This window comes from Paramormyrops kingsleyae, unplaced genomic scaffold (assembly GCF_048594095.1).
Source record: "Paramormyrops kingsleyae isolate MSU_618 unplaced genomic scaffold, PKINGS_0.4 ups29, whole genome shotgun sequence".
Taxonomy (NCBI): domain Eukaryota; kingdom Metazoa; phylum Chordata; class Actinopteri; order Osteoglossiformes; family Mormyridae; genus Paramormyrops; species Paramormyrops kingsleyae.
Genome location: NW_027325967.1, coordinates 1,529,390 through 1,546,458, shown reverse-complemented (window position 1 = coordinate 1,546,458; position 17,069 = coordinate 1,529,390). Strand labels below are relative to the sequence as shown.

Genomic DNA, 17,069 nt, shown 5'->3' with positions numbered 1-17,069 from the left:
TTTTCCTCAGCATTCAACACTCTGCAACCCCACATCCTGGCTACTAAACTCTCCCTCAACTTTCATCTGGACAACCAGTTAATCCTGTGGATATTGGACTTTCTGACCAACAGATCACAGAGGTAAACAATACTCTCTCTGACCTCCGTTATACCTCTACCGGGTCACCACAAGGATGCGTGCTGTCTCCTCTGCTCTTCATCTTATACACGGATGACTGCAGAAACACACAGCCCAACTGCCATCTGGTGAAGTACGCTGATGACTCCATCCTCCTGACTCTGCTGTCAGGCCCCTCACACAACCATGGTCACGCTCTGCAGAAGTTTGTGGGCTGGTGTGACACCTCATGTCTGGAACTAAACGTGACTTACTCCAACAAGCAGAGAGACCTGGCTGCAGCAGTTACCACCTTCATCCATGGTAAACCAGTAGAGCTAGTCCAGGAGTATAAATATCTGGCCACCATCTTTGACCATCTGCTGAAATTCTCCTCCAACACAGAGGAGATTCTTAGGAAGTGTCATCAGCGGCAATACCTCCTTAGGAAGCTCAATTCCTTTGGAGTCAGGAAAGACATTTTACGGTCCTTTTACTACTCCTTCATAGAGAATGTCATCTCATTCTCCATCATCTGCTGGTTCCATTCCACCAGCATGCAGCACAGAAATCAGCTACAGAGCACTGTCAGCATGTGCTCTAAGATTATTGGTCTGCCCTTGAGATCCATATCACACATCTGCGACCAGCAGACACACAGGCTAGCACTCAAAATCATTAAAGACCCATCACACCCGCTGAACTCTGCCTTTGAGTGGCTCCCCTCCAAACGTCGGCTCCGATGTCCCGGTTGCAGGACACAGAGGAGGAGGGCCACCTTTGTTCCTAAAGCTGTCCTTCTTTTGAATTCCTGACACCCCCCCAAACCCACCATTATCACCTCACACTCCCACCTCCCCTCCCCCTACAATCCAGACCTCCTCTGATCTGAGTCTCTCATCTCTCTCTTTTTTTTTTCCCACTTTCATCATCATGCATCTTATTGCCTCTGTACTTTAAGCTTTATTTATTTTGTTCATAGTTCATTATGTGTGTGTGTCATCTGTTGTGTTACTACTGTTATTTGTGTGCGTTGCTCCTCTGTGCCTTTTAAATTGCCCCTCGGGGACAAATAAAGTCTTTTGAATTGAATTGAATTGAATTGTATTTCTACGGCGTCCTGAGCCCTGCTGACCCCTGCTGGTTGCCACCGGGGTGGGAGTAGACGCAGTGGCGGCAGACATGGTCATGGAGCTGGGTGCCGGCGGCCCAGTGCGGCATTTCCTCCGACGGCCTCCACTACTGGTGCTGGTTCGTCCTTTGGGGTTAAGGTCACATTCGATCTTCCTTCTTCCTCATACTTTTTCTACCTCCAGCTGAGGTCCATGCTTAGGGCCTGTAATATCTCTTTTTCCTTGCTTCTTCCTCTTCACCCGCTGTGCAGATTTGCTCTGTCCTTTCACCTGTTTCTAAGCCCGTGTCCTGTCTCTATTCTCTCCTCTGCAGATCCTCTCATAAACCTCTCCCCATGATTTCTGTCTGGCAGGGGGAGCTCTCTCCAAACCCTGTCCTATCTTGGAGTGTTATTTTTCATAATATTAAAAACTGCTCTAAAAATCCCAATCACCAGCAAACACAATTTAAGTTTCTTCACAGGTTGTACCCCACTCCCCGGAAATGCCATCTCATGGGCTTAGAGCCTGACCCCATATGTCATTTTTGTCCCCTTCAGGTCCCTGGTACCTTTCTCCATATGTTCTGGGACTGTCCTCCAGCGCCTGCTCTTTGGGATTATATGGCCAGATCTCTCTCATCAGTTCTTTCCTCTCCCATCCCTCTGTCTCCCGTGGTCCTTCTTCTCCTGGACTTCTCTTCTCTTCTCTCTCTCGCTTCCAGCGGAGGCTCCTGATATCCGCCTCCTTAGCGGCTAAGTTGTTATTAGCCTCTCGTTGGAAGTCTCCTGATCGTGCCATTCCCACTGTCTGGAAGTCTCCTGATCGTGCCATTCCCACTGTCTGGAAGTCTCCTGATCGTGCCATTCCCACTGTCTGGAAGTCTCCTGATCGTGCCATTCCCACTGTCTGGAAGTCTCCTGATCGTGCCATTCCCACTGTCTGGAAGTCTCCTGATCGTGCCATTCCCACTGTCTGGAAGTCTCCTGATCGTGCCATTCCCACTGTTTGGAAGTCCACCTTCCTTGATCTGCTTCTGCTGGAACTCTCTGCAGCCTGGATTAACAACTCGTCTGGTTCTACGATCCAGAGCTGGCTCCATGACGTGCAGCTGGTAAAGGACTGGCTGTGGGTCACGTCCTGAGGCCGTATTCCTTGTTTTTTGTTTTGATTTTTACTTTCCTAATTTTGACATTTCTTACTGATTTAAGTATGTTATTTCTTTTCTCCTCAGTTTTTAGCTGCACTCTTTGGGGCTGGGTGCTGCCGGTGACCACTGTTGGTCCTTTGTCTCTTTTCCTTTGAGGTGCTGTCTCAGAGTGTATTGGGGGGGGGGGGGGGGGTCGAGTGTGTTTTGTTCTGTTCCGTCGTGTTCTTTGTTATAAAATCTCCAATTAAAATTTGATCACAAAAAAAAAAAAAGAAAAAGCAGAAATCCTAGTTTCGATAACTTGAGAGTGAAGATGCAATCCCTAATACTAATAATGCAATTTATGGAAATTGAAAGATATATAAATGATTTTACTTAATAGTCAGTTCCTGATGTCAGCATTTGGATTGAGCAAGCTGCTATATTTGGTGCACATGAACCTTTCCAGCGTTGTTTTTCGCTGTTGTTCTGCATATCAGGGAATCTGTGCACCAACTGTCATGTTTTTATAGGTCAAGTTCCCCTGTTGAAACGCAGGCGGCCCAATTCAAGACCAGCGCATAAGTCTCCCAAGCCTATATTTCCTGTATCCAATAAGATGGCAGAATTTTTCTCAATGTGCAATACTGACTGCCAAGTGTGATATCTGTGATGTAGTTTTGTTGTAGAGTGACATAAGGATTCAGTTTAATTAAATGTGCTGTCCCCTGTCTTTTTAATCCCAAAGGACGAACCAGTACCAGTAGTGGAGGCCGTCAGAGGAAATGCCGCACTGGGCCGCCGGCAGCCAGCTCCATGACCATGTCTGCCGCCACTGCGTCTACTCCCACCCCGGTGGCAACCAGCAGGGGTCAGCAAGGCTCAGGACGCCGTAGAAATACAGCGGGAGGCCGGTCAGGACGTGGAAAGAGGTGTAAAAAACAAAAGGGACCATTTACAAAAAATTTACAGAGTCTACTACGCTTCCATAACAGCAAATTGGTAAACCCCTTCAACTCAACCTAGGTGGGTGAGAAGATCCCGTGTGAGGATCTCACCCAGAGTGACAACGAGGTTGCAACCATCCTTCACTGAGCTCTCATCGGAGGCGGACGCACTTCTCTCCCTCTCCCTCCCCTTATCTTCCCTGCTTTGCTTCTCTCGTCTCGTCTAGTCTACTGTCTTACTGTCTATACTTGAGAGACTCTCTCAGCCCTGCTCTTCAAAACTAAGGAAGTTATGGATTTGATCAACTGGTCTCTCAACGCAATTGACACCATCTTCTCGACGAGAAGCCCAGGTTCAGGGGAACCTGACTGTTCTGCAGGAACATGCGCAGCTGGCTACACGATGGACGGATGGGAGAAGTGGAGGGTCGTGTGTCTGGCAGCTCTTTCCGTGGAGGACATCGAAGACATTTAGGGACCTGAAGGGGACAAAAATGACATATGGGGTCAGGCTCTAAGCCCATGAGATGGCATTTCCGGGGAGTGGGGTACAACCTGTGAAGAAACTTAAATTGTGTTTGCTGGTGATTGGGATTTTTAGAGCAGTAATTTGAAATCAATACGCTAGATGGCAGACTTCCGAGAATTTCAATCCGGGTTTTGAAGCCTTTCTATATACATAAATATTCCGTTCACCATGCACGTTTTAAACGTCAAGTAACCACGATTGTATTTCTTTCCTGTTTATATGGCATTGTGTATTATACCAGATTTACAATAAATTAAAAAAGACATACGTTAATAAACAGCTGTTGTAGGTTCTTGTGTTTCTTAATGAAGCTTAGCTTGACGCTCGAAAGATTCTCCCGTCCCGATCCACTGCATTAAAACTCCAAGAAACTGCTTTGCAAAATTAACTGTTTACTTAGAGCCTTTTACCAATATCACAAACATAAGATTTTATCCACAAAATAAAATAAAATAAATAAATACATTTATATCCAAATTCAAGAGCAATCTTTTCAGGAGGTCAAAAAACTATTTCGCTCCAATCTAACCTCTTCCCCTAACCACGTGACCCCGCCCTCCTTATCATATGAAAAGCATTTAGGCTCCTACATTTCCGGCCCCTAATTGTCAACAATACCATTGAAACAATTACTCAAAATTTAAACCGAAGGAGCCTAATGATATACTAATTATCTTATTAACTTAGTCAAAGCTGAATAACTTTAGCTTTAATATAGTCCATAACTACATTATCTCAAAATCAGGCAATTCTTCTGAACAGTCCATCAATTATCCTCAGACACTTGCAGCAGACACAGCTTTGTTACTGGCCGCAAAAGTTCATTGGTCCTGGTCTTGACCTTCACCTGACGAACAAAGCCTTTCTGGTCAGTAAAGGTCTCTATGATTCTTCCAAGCGGCCAGGAATTTCTGGGTGACGTATCGTCCACAATCAACACTACATCACCGACACAGAAGTTTCTCTGGGGCGTAGACCATCGTTGACGCTCTTGGAGCTGTGTGAGGTACTCTCTGCACCAGCGCTTCCAGAATATGTCAGCGAGGTACTGGACTTGTCTCCATCTTCGATTTGCGTACTGATCATCTTTACTGAACAATCCTGGAGGCAGCTCAGGCTTGACTTTCAGTAACAAAAGGTGATTAGGCGTTAATGCTTCTAAGTCATTAACGTCTGAAGATGCGTTTGTGATGGGTCTACTATTTATGATGGCCTCAGCTTCACACAAAACAGTATGTAGACCTTCTTCATCCACAAGCTGTTCCTTTATGGTGACATTCAGAATCTTTCTCACGGAGCGGATCAGCCGCTCCCATGGTCCTCCGTGGTGAGATCCTGTTGGAGGACTGAAGTGCCACTGGATACCTTTCTGTTGCAAGTGTTTTTCAATTACACTGGTATTCCACTCACTTATCATTTTTTTTCATCTCATTGTTAGCTGCCCGGAAGTTAGTTCCATTGTCTGAATACATTTCTTTGACCTGTCCTCTCCTTGCAAGGAATCTTCTAATTGCATTGAGACATGCATCAGTGTCCAGTGAAGATGCAACTTCAAGGTGCACTGCTCGTATGACAAGGCAAGTAAAAATAACTCCGTACCTTTTTACATGGCCTCTTCCCCTTTTCACACCAAACGGGCCAAAGTAGTCAATGCCAACCTTTGTAAATGGAGGATCGTCAGGCAGAACCCTGCATTTTGGCAAATCTGCCATGAGTTGCTTGCCAGCCGTCCCATGCAGCTTCTTACAGGTGATGCACTTAGACAAAATTCTCCTAATGACCCCATTTGCTCCAGGTATCCAAAATCTCTGTCGCAATCGAGCCAACATGTGATTTCTTCCTGCATGTGCTGTAACATCATGAATATGTCTCAGAACAAGACTTGTGATGAATGAATCCTTCGGCAGGATGGCTTGCTGCTTGGAGTCAGCTGGCATTGATGATCTGCTCAACCTGCCTCCCACCCTCATAACTCCATCGTGCAGTACTGGATTCAACTTATGCAATGAACTACTTTTCTTTACCCTTTGTCGTTCCTTTAGCATTTCCAAGTCCTCTCCAAATCTTTGCCTTTGGGCGTACTTCACGATCTCCTTCTCAGCTTCGGTCAGATCCTCACAAGTTAGGTGTGTTCCCTTATAATTTTTCTTGAGTTGATCAATTTTTTCCCTGCTTGAGATACTTAGTTCTGTTTTCCTTGCCATCAATTCCTTCAGCAGATTTTTAAATTTCAAAAACCATGCTATGGCACGTTTCAGTTTTGTCCAAGATGAGTAGTACATCATCAACTGGTCCAATGCACCCTTGGGTTTTTGAGTCTGAACGACATGTGACAGAACAACTCTTTTGACCTCTGGGTCATCTACATTTACTATGCCAGAGTCTGGATTCTTAGGCCACTGGTCTTCTGTGCAGAGCAGAAAACTTGGTCCAGAGAGCCAGCTGTCATTCCTCAAAAATGCTTCAACAGTTTGTCCTCTGGAGACATGATCTGCTGGATTCAGGTTGGTGTTGACATATCTCCACTGCGAAGCTTGAGAGTGCTCCAGGATGGCTGACACTCTATTAGCAACGAATGTCTTGAATCTGGCGCTTTCACTATTCAAGTATTTCAACACAACTGTGCTATCTGTCCAATAGATTGAGTCTTGAAGCTCTAATTCAAGCTCTTTCTTCAACTGTTTATCCATTTTGACTGCAACTGAGGCTGCAGTTAATTCCATTCTAGGTATACTGGGAGATTTTAACGGTGCCACTCGGGCCTTTGCCATCATCAGAGTGGACTGAGTCATGCCAGTTGACGAGCGCAGCACAAGGTAGCTTGTTGTTCCATAAGCATCTTCACTCGCATCAGCAAAGTGATGCAGCTGAGCGAAGACTAGTGTACCAAACTTCTTAGCTTTGATACATCTGTTAACGCCAAAATCCTCTAGCCGTGACAAGTCAGAAGCCCACTTTGTCCAATCTTTAATGACATCATTTGGTAGACTTTCATCCCAGCTGTATTTCTGTCTACATAAATCTTGCAGAATTCTCTTGACAGGCAGAACTACTGGAGCTATAAACCCCAAAGGATCAAATATGGAGCTTACAAAGGAAAGCAAGCCTCTCCTGGTGTGTGGTCGATCCTTGAGATTGATCTTGAACTTGAATTGGTCCGTCTCAGCACACCACTGAATTCCCAGTGCTCTCTCCACCGGTAAATTGTCCATATTCAAATCCAGATCTTGAAATCCCTGGGCTTTCTCATCTTCAGGAATTGAATTAAGCAACTTCCTGCTGTTGCTTGACCATTTGTTTAGCCGAAAACCACCTTTTGCCAACATATTCCGCAAGTTGGTACACAGAGTGACTGCTGTGTCTTCATCAGCTGTTGACTTAAGGCAGTCATCCACGTAAAAATTTTTCTTTACCGTTTTGGCGGCTTCTTGTCCAAATTCGTCTTCAAAATCGGCTGCGCATTTCTGTAGCGCAAAGGTTGCAACACTTGGTGATGATGTTGCACCAAAGATGTGAACCAGCATCTTGAATTCAACAAGCTCTTTTTGATAATCCCCCTGTGGCCACCAGAGAAATCTCAGTAGATTTGTATCATCATCTTTGACTCCTACTTGATAAAACATAGCCTCCACATCGGCCATGACGGCAATGGTTTCTTGCCTGAACCTTGTGAGAACCCCCAGCAGTGAACTTGTTAGGTCTGGTCCTTGTAGTAGTTGCTGATTTAGCGATGTTCCTCCAAAGCTTGCTGCACAATCAAAGACTACACGCAGCCTTTGCTTGACAGGATGTCTAACTCCATGATGAGGCAGATACCAAGTTCTTCCTCCAATTATTTCACATTCAGCATTGGCTATTTTCACTGCATAGCCTTTCTTGACAATGTCCTCCATGAATGCAACATATTCTGCATGATACTCAGCATCTTTAGAAAACCTCTTTCGCAAGTTCAATGCTCGTTGCTCCGCGACTGATCTGTTGTTTGGCATACACAACAGTTTGCTTCTCAATGGAAGGCAAATCGTATAATGACCATCTTTCAGTTGTGATGACTGAGATACCATGCTAATAAACTGTTGATCTTCCTTGGACATTTCAACATTTTCATTTTGCCCAGCATCAGGAAAGTCCAGCTTGAACTGTTGATGCCAAAGCTCTTCTAACCTAGCTACTGAGATTCGGTTTGCCGTGACTGCTGCCAATCTATCTGTTTTCAGTCCATCATTTCCTCCTCTAAGAGGTCCATTTACCGTCCAGCCCAAAACTGTTTTCACGGCATATGGTCCATTATCCACGCTGCTCACCACCTGAAGAGGCTCCATTGCCTTAGGCACGTTTGCTCCTATGAGTAATCCAACATCTGCTTCTACAGTTGGTAATTTCACATCCTTTAAGTAAGGCCAGCTGATGACATCCTCTTGGCGTGGGATATTATCCATAGTTACAGGAATGGCCTTTTGCGAAAACACTTCTGAAAGTTCAATAAACTGGTCACCCTCTAAGCTACTGATTTCCAGTCCTGTCACAATGTGCGTATTCACCACAGACTCGTTTCCCATCGTTCGCAATGAGATGCTTGTGTGGCGTCCTTTCATGTTCAGTTTATTTATCAGTGACTCTGTAGCAAAGGTAGCGGAGCTTCCAGGATCCAGAAATGCATACGTTGTTACCATCTTTGTGCCTTTACGTGCCTTGACCAGTACTGGAACAATTGAAAGAAAACAATCTTCTTTACCGGCCCCGGTGACGCCACAGATTTCTGCCATTTGAACAAGGGCATTAGTTACAGATGGCTGATCTTGACTTACTTTGGCTGCATCTCCCTTTGAGTCCTTGAACGTAATGTGCAGCAAGGTGGGATGCAATCGAGAACATTCTTGACATTTAGTCTTGTCTCTACAACTGCTACTTATATGGCCATGTTTCAAGCATGCAAAGCACAAGCCTTTATCTTTCAAAAATTCAAGCTTTTCTTTGTGTAACTTACTTTTGAATCCTTTACAGGTCGTGAAGCTGTGCTGCTCTCCATTACAATAAAGGCAAGGTTTGCTGTTAGCATCCGCTGAGACAGCCTTTGTTTGTGATGTTGTAACTTCCTCATTTTCCTTACATTTGTTTTCTGTTGATGAGGCGATGGATGTTGTGAATACCCTTTTTGTTTTATGTGTCTCTTCATGTCGTGGTTTTGGTTTTTGTCTGACTGAATCCTTTGCGTTTAGGTTGGTTTCCTTTATGTTTCCATATAGGGGATGCAACAAGTACTTGACTTGCTTATTAACAAAGTCAACAAAGTCCTTGAACTTTACTCTTTTCTTTGTTCTTTCTTGTAGGTCACAGGCAAATTTTCTCCAGGATTCTTTGAGTTTGTATGGGAGTTTGTTAGCTAATGCCTTTATGTTAGCTGTATTATCCAAGTCTTCCATGTAGCAAATATCTATCATTGTGTTGGAGCAACCGGTGAGAAATAATGAAAAAGACTGTAGAGCCACACCATCTTCTGCCTTGATTGTTTGCCAGTCCAAGGCCTCCTTTATGTAGGCCTCTGCTAGGCTGTAATCATCACCAAAAAATTCCTTTAACATTTGTCTTGCTTTGGTATAGCCTGATGAAGGTGGCATGTGAACACAGCTCTTTACCAACTCATGCGGCTGTCCACTTGTGTATTGCAGCAAAAACTGTAGACGATCACGATCATCATCAGTGCGGCTTTCAATCCCATGTTCAATCGATCTAATAAAGGATTTATATTCCAATGGGTCGCCTTTGAATGTTTTAATGGTGAGATCAGGAAGCAATGCTGCCTTATGATTCTTCACTAAATACTCTGTGACACTGGCTTGTTGAGAAATAGCCTTGCACAAACTGTCAAGCACTACTTCACCACTGCTTTCCCTATTTGCATCAACTGAGACTCCCTTGGTTGCTGCTAGACAATGGTGATCAACTGAATCAAGCTGAGAATGATTCAATGCAGGTGTAACATGCTTTGATGATGTAAAAAGGATACCTTTCATCTCTTCTTTGCCTTCAGATATACCAGATTCACAACTACTAACGTTTTCCTGCATGTCTTCATACTTTTGCAAAACTTCTAATTGTGCCTCTGACTCAGCAATAGCTGTCTGAATTAAATGCATTTCCTTTTTAGCCCTCATTCCAGCTTCCTTTCGCCTTTGCTCTACTTCAAGCTGTGCTTCCTCCTCTTCTATGGCCAACTTTTCCATTACCGCTGCTGCCCTAGCCTTTAAGGATGCACGTTCTATTTCTGCTCTAATTTTCATTAAAGACGTTGATGTCACGCTAGTGCATTGTGAACTGGACCTTTTAGAGCGTTTTGCGGATGACTTTGAGTACACAGACTTATCAGTTCGAACCCTTTCATTTTCCTTAGCACGCTCAGTGCGCTCCATGACACCTTTCATCCAGTTTTCACATTTCCAAAAGAAATCATTCATTGATGCATGCTTCGGCTCAAACCAATTCTTCTGATTATCCAAAAATTCTTCTTCACTCACGAAACGTTGTAATATATTATTTAAATCCGTGAATTGTTGCTGCAAACCACTGAATTCGACTCGCAGCTTATTCTTAACAACGTCAGCGTTTGCATCATCGGTCATTAATTCTTCAATTTGTCTCATCATGCTAGTTAGTTGGGCTAGCTTGCTCTTACGTGCTTGTATTTGTCTGGACTTGCGCTCTTCCATAGCCTTTTCGGTCATTTTTACAGTTCGTTTTTCTTCTTGCTGTTCCATGTTAACCGGGCTTCTTTATGTTTTGTGTTAACCGTTCCACATTCACAATAATTAGCTGAAATGCTAGCGCTTAACTTTTTACTGCGTTTCACTTCGTATTTCAGTAGAAAGGAAAAGAAAGCCTTTTCTTACCGTTCGAGTTAGCAAGTAGCAGCGCGGCCAATCCGTTGCAACTTACGCCCGTCGCCTTTCTTTCCAAATTAGTCGTCAAGTCGTTCAAATATTTCCTTGCAATCGTTCTCTATATCCAGCCAATCCTTTCCAAATCCAATAATCCTTGGAGAGCAAGTTTTTTGACTAAAATGTAGGTTCTTGTGTTTCTTAATGAAGCTTAGCTTGACGCTCGAAAGATTCTCCCGTCCCGATCCACTGCATTAAAACTCCAAGAAACTGCTTTGCAAAATTAACTGTTTACTTAGAGCCTTTTACCAATATCACAAACATAAGATTTTATCCACAAAATAAAATAAAATAAATAAATACATTTATATCCAAATTCAAGAGCAATCTTTTCAGGAGGTCAAAAAACTATTTCGCTCCAATCTAACCTCTTCCCCTAACCACGTGACCCCGCCCTCCTTATCATATGAAAAGCATTTAGGCTCCTACAGCTGTCATGAAATGCTCGTATCGTCTTGGTCTCGCCAGCACATGAAATGTCTAAAGAATTTGCTTCTATAACACGATTGCTATGAATCAACACATAAATAATGACTCGTATAAATAGATTTACACTGCTCATAATCCAAACTATCATATTGATCTACATACAGAAGTTCGTGATACTGGATTAAAAAAAAAATTTTCTATTATTATTGATTATTATTAAGTATTGATTGGTTACACTTAGCTGTCTATGCATCTATGTTATACTGACAGTGAAATACTCTCCAATGTACCACTCTCACTGCTAATATACAGGGGAAACCAATCTGCCCAGTGGCCAGGCAAAATGGTTCCCCCTGCTATAAGGAATAAGCAGTAATTCCCAGGCACTGTATTGAGCACACTGATCTGTCTATAGGTCCATGTGATACTGGCAGTGAAATACTCTCCAATGTACCACTCTCACTGCTAATATACAGGGGAAACCAATCTGCCCAGTGGCCAGGCAAAATGGTTCCCCCTGCTATAAGGAATAAGCAGTAATTCCCAGGCACTATATTGAGCAGACTGATCTGTCTATAGGTCCATGTGATACTGGCAGTGAAATACTCTCCAATATACCACTGTCACTGCTAATATACAGGGGAAACCAATCTGCCCAGTGGCCAGGCAAAAAGTATAATCTTAAATAACTTGTTAAGAACAAGTATATATAGCCATGGAAAAAATTTAGAGATCACTTCACTTTTCTTCGTGTTCATTGCTTTTACAATTTGTTGGAGTGTGTCTGTATAAAATGTAAATGTTACTATTGTTCTATACACTATTGACCACACCCAGTTCAAAATTGCAAATTTAAAAAAAGGTTTGGAAAAAATAATAAATAGCAAATGTATATAATGTATTATACTTAGGAAATGACAAACTAAACAACACATATATATATATATTAGGGCTGTCGAAATTAACGGGTTAACGCGGATTAATCCATCATCATGATTAATCTGATTAAAATTTTTTACGCAATTAACCCATCTGCAGTGCAGAATGACTCTAAATCCCTGAAATGTCTCTGTCAACCCATTTCGGCCAGTTTTAGTGCATTCCATTTGCCCTGGGAACTCGTATTCCGAGTTGTATTCTGGAGTTTTGAAGCCGGAAGTGACAACATATGCGCTCCCGTTTCTCGGAGATCCGAGAAATATCTCGGAGCAGCACAGAGGATCCCGAGTTCAGAATCCAAGATGGCTGCGCCTTTTATCAACAGAAGGGAAAGTTGTAGTTTTATACTGTTTAAGCACTACTTCTCATTTATGGCTCATTAAATCAGTCGCACAAATTATACCGTCCAACTTATCTGTGGACGTGTTGCTACGGAGTTTTATACGTAAAGCACCGCGCGTAATGTGTTAACTGATATTGCTAATAATGGCAATTAACTGGGCTAGAATTGGATTTCATGATTAGTCGGATTATTTGTCGGATTTACGGTAGTTCGGGCTAATTGTAAGTGAACGAAGATAAACTGAGGTACCTTAAATATGACAAGTTGTCCGGCTCAGAAAAAATCTTGCTTTTTGATATGGGTTCATGGTATTGCACTTCTGTGGCAGATGGAATGCATCCGACTCGTGTTCAAGATGTTCAATAAACATGTTAAGTGCATATATATTCCCTTTTTTCTTGAGTCCGTTTGCTCATGTAAAATGAATTGTGATTAATATAGATTAAAAATGAATGATATTTAATCGTGATTAATCTAAATTAATCCACAGCAACCCTGTGATTAATCTGATTAAAAATTTTAATCGTTTGACAGCACTAATATATATATATATATATATCTAACCTTGTGTACAAATTCCCTTCCCTGATCTGTCAGAATCCTTTTCGGTGCACCAAATCTGTAGCAAAAGTTCACTATGCACATAGTGACATCTTCAGCATTTTTCGATGGCAGTGGAAATGTTTCCACCCACTTCGTGAAATAATCTATCAGCACACATATGTACTGGTTTCCCCTGTCCGTCATGGCCAATTTGCCCACAAGATCCATGCCAATTAACTCCCATGGTTCAGTTACCTGTCAGACAAAATGTCATATATCAAAAAATATATCAGTTGTTCAATTTAAAAGTCATACAACATACTAATCAAATATCAAATAATGAAGACTTACAATGATGGGTGGGTGCTCTTCTATGGATTTGACAGTCTTCTTTGATTGACATTCTGAGCATTGTTTAATCTGTAGTTAGAAAAAGAACATCTATTATGTTATTAAGAGAAAACATATTAGAAATAAAAATAGTGAATTATTCCTGAATTAATTCAGTAAAGTGCCATAGGTTGTTATACATTGCACGCAAAGTATTGAATGAAGCTCTAAGTTCAGGATTAATAACATACTTTTGTTGCTACTCTATGTAAAAGACTAAAAATAATATTAACAGTAATACAATGAATAACCCAAACTGATATTATTAATAACATCAAAACACAGATTAATTTAAGCACCTTGCAAGACATTTTTCCTTATGTCAGAAGGTCACGATGAAGTGTTTAAACTATGGTTTTGTAAGCTGTAGCATTACTGTACATGATTCATAAATGCTATTATTGATTCATTTTAGCCTGTGTGTAGTACTTAGTAATTGCTTTTTATTGGTGGGTGGTAATGAACAATATTTAGTCCAACTTTTACACTTGTCTGTGATGATTAAAAACTGTGCAGTTAATTTTTGTCAGTGGGACAAGATAAAACACAAAAACACAAGCCTAATGCTGTGCACCTTTTCGATATCTTGGGCCTATTTGCAGCATGTATTAGTGCGTCGGTGAATCACGTTCTAAGAAGCGCAGTTAAAGCGCAGTGAAAAAAACGTGCATTACAATGTTACCATTCTATCAAAAATGTAAATAAACATTTATGTCACTTGGTTAAATACATTATCAAAATTAAATTGCACATATCTGGCAATGGTGTATGCAGGGTTCCTGATTTTAGAATAATGTAAAATATATATGTAAATAGTACACTGTAACTGGCGCATTAGGATCAATGTTTATGTGTTACAGTTGTATATAAATTAGTGCCGATATAACTGTTAGTATCACATGGACCTATAGACAGATCAGTGTGCTCAATATAGTGCCTGGGAATTACTGCTTATTCCTTATAGCAGGGGGAACCATTTTGCCTGGCCACTGGGCAGATTGGTTTCCCCTGTATATTAGCAGTGAGAGTGGTACATTGGAGAGTATTTCACTGTCAGTATAACATAGATGCATAGACAGCTAAGTGTAACCAATCAATACTTAATAATAATCAATAATAATAGAAAAAAAAATTTTTAATCCAGTATCACGAACTTCTGTATGTAGATCAATATGATAGTTTGGATTATGAGCAGTGTAAATCTATTTATACGAGTCATTATTTATGTGTTGATTCATAGCAATCGTGTTATAGAAGCAAATTCTTTAGACATTTCATGTGCTGGCGAGACCAAGACGATACGAGCATTTCATGACAGCTGTTTATTAACGTATGTCTTTTTTAATTTATTGTAAATCTGGTATAATACACAATGCCATATAAACAGGAAAGAAATACAATCGTGGTTACTTGACGTTTAAAACGTGCATGGTGAACGGAATATTTATGTATATAGAAAGGCTTCAAAACCCGGATTGAAATTCTCGGAAGTCTGCCATCTAGCGTATTGATTTCAAATTTGATCGTGAACGCGCATTTCAAGGGGAAACATAGGGAAACTGAATTGAGCATTTAAGGAAGTTTCGAAAGCCAGTGTTTTTTTTTCTTCAAGATATATTCGAGGAAGTTACTCAGCTCACCATCAACACCACTGGAACAATCCTCCTTCTGAGAAGCCGCGCCTTTGCATGACCCTTTTAGTATTTGCGTTCATCATATATAAACCTCGTTTTTAATTCATTGGAAAGTGGCGGAGCAAATGCCATTAAAAATATAAATGCCAGGCTTTTCAATATTTACAATGAAACAATTTACAGGATGCTAACTTGCATATATATGACATTCAACTGAAAGTCATATAAACATCCCGCGATGTTATCGCCTACTTTGGTATATTATATAGAGAAGATAGGACGTTATAGCTGGGGGGAATGTAATTTGATTCATCTTTGTTTAGTGCATTGTTGTTTAGTTGTTTCGGCAACTCCCTTTTGAAAAAAGCATTCCATGCATAGAGCGTCAGTTTAGCTTAAAAACGATAGTGCACAGCAATAAGCACTTTCTGCCAGCTGGAGATTTCGGAGAATGACGCGTGTGCCCTTAGGAATACCCGCCGGAGAGTTACCAGCGAAATACGTGCAAACAGATTTTATACCTGTGAGGGCATGTTATGTTGCCGTTGAAGGCATTCATTAAATAAAAAGCCTTCAGGCATAAATGTGTAAACAGTGCCAGACACGAAACTAGAAGAGACAGAACTAAACTACATATTTTGCTAATTTTTAAATAACCAGTAACACTACTAAGACCAAATTAACAAAACTCTCAGCAGCACGTTTCCTCCTATTTTAGTGAGGAAGCATCCACATCCTCCACGACTTATCAGCCCCAGGTTATAAGTTGTAAAGTCTGTCAAGCTCTTGGGGAAAACAATCAGCTGAGACTTGGGATGGGAGACTCACAACACCGCCACCATCAAAGTAACTCATCAGAGAATATTTTTCCTCGGGCTGCCGCGAAAAACGGCTGGCGTGAGATTTTCCATTCGAGACAAATCCGCGCATACATAGGCCTTTACGTACGTGTAACAGTTTTATTACTTTGTACATAATCTGTAGGGTTTTCATACTACCCCAACGCTTTTGATCCATATTTGTTATCCAATTTTAGGTTTTATAATAGAAAACAGATTTGCCGTACGATTTTTAATTATTTTTTTTTTGCGTGAGCGTGAGAATAGCGCCAGATGCGCTACCTACAGAGCCACTATTATAAGCGTCCTCATCTCATTTATCACTGTATGGTACCATCACCCGATGCTGCAATAAAACACAGGCTGAAACGTACCGTGTGATCAGCTAGGAGGCTGGCAGGCTAGGAGCATGTGCCTGCGGGGGTCCAGCACGACGCGAGAGCCGGGAAGCCAGCCAAAAACGTTGAGTCGGACTCACACCATCTCGCCCACTTCCTCTTCAGTCGGCACCACACTGTTCACAGGTTCCGCTCATTCAGCTCCAGGACCACCAGACACCTTAACTATTTTCTGAAAGCCGTAAACATCCTTAATAATCTTATACACAAGTCAGTGTTATACTTATACCGTTAACTCAATTTTCCGTTTTTCATTTTATTGCTGCTGCTGTCCAGTTGTACCAAATTTTATTGTGTTGCATCACCAGGTGAAATTCTTGTGTGCTTGTACATTTGGCAAATAAACTGATTCTGAACCAGACACGCACGCGCACACACAAACACACCTACAGTAGCAGACAATTATTTATCGTACTGTATCGCTTGCTGTGAACAATGAATGGGTTGGCCCTGTAGCACCGGGGGACAACCATGCTGCCACAGTAAGTTTAACATGCGGTAGACAAACATTTAAATCTAACCTCTATTTATTCTAAGCAAACTCATTATTTTAAAATGTTTAATAAAACTAGTGAGGGCTTTGCAACTCCGCACAGAACAGAGGTGATATCTTCTTGTAGCTCAGGTCTCCACTGGGTGTGTCCTGTCACATTCCAAAGACGTGGGTAATTGGTATCTTTCAATTGCCTTGTGTAGGATTGGGCACTTGCACATGGTGCACCCTGTGGGTGACTGATAATCATCCAGGATACAACGCTGCCTCATTCCCTATAGCAGGGGTCTCCATCTCCAGTCCTGGAGAG

The 17,069-nt window shown here is 41.8% G+C and overlaps 1 long non-coding RNA gene across 1 annotated transcript; it reads right to left on the bottom strand.

The window, feature by feature from the left end:
* Positions 1-2,659: 2,659 nt before the first annotated feature.
* Positions 2,660-16,592, bottom strand: LOC140583995 (uncharacterized). Its single transcript, XR_011986049.1, has 3 exons — positions 16,243-16,592; positions 13,357-13,425; positions 2,660-3,766 (listed from the first exon to the last, which is right to left on the bottom strand). It is a non-coding gene; the product is annotated as an uncharacterized lncRNA (long non-coding RNA).
* Positions 16,593-17,069: the final 477 nt, after the last annotated feature.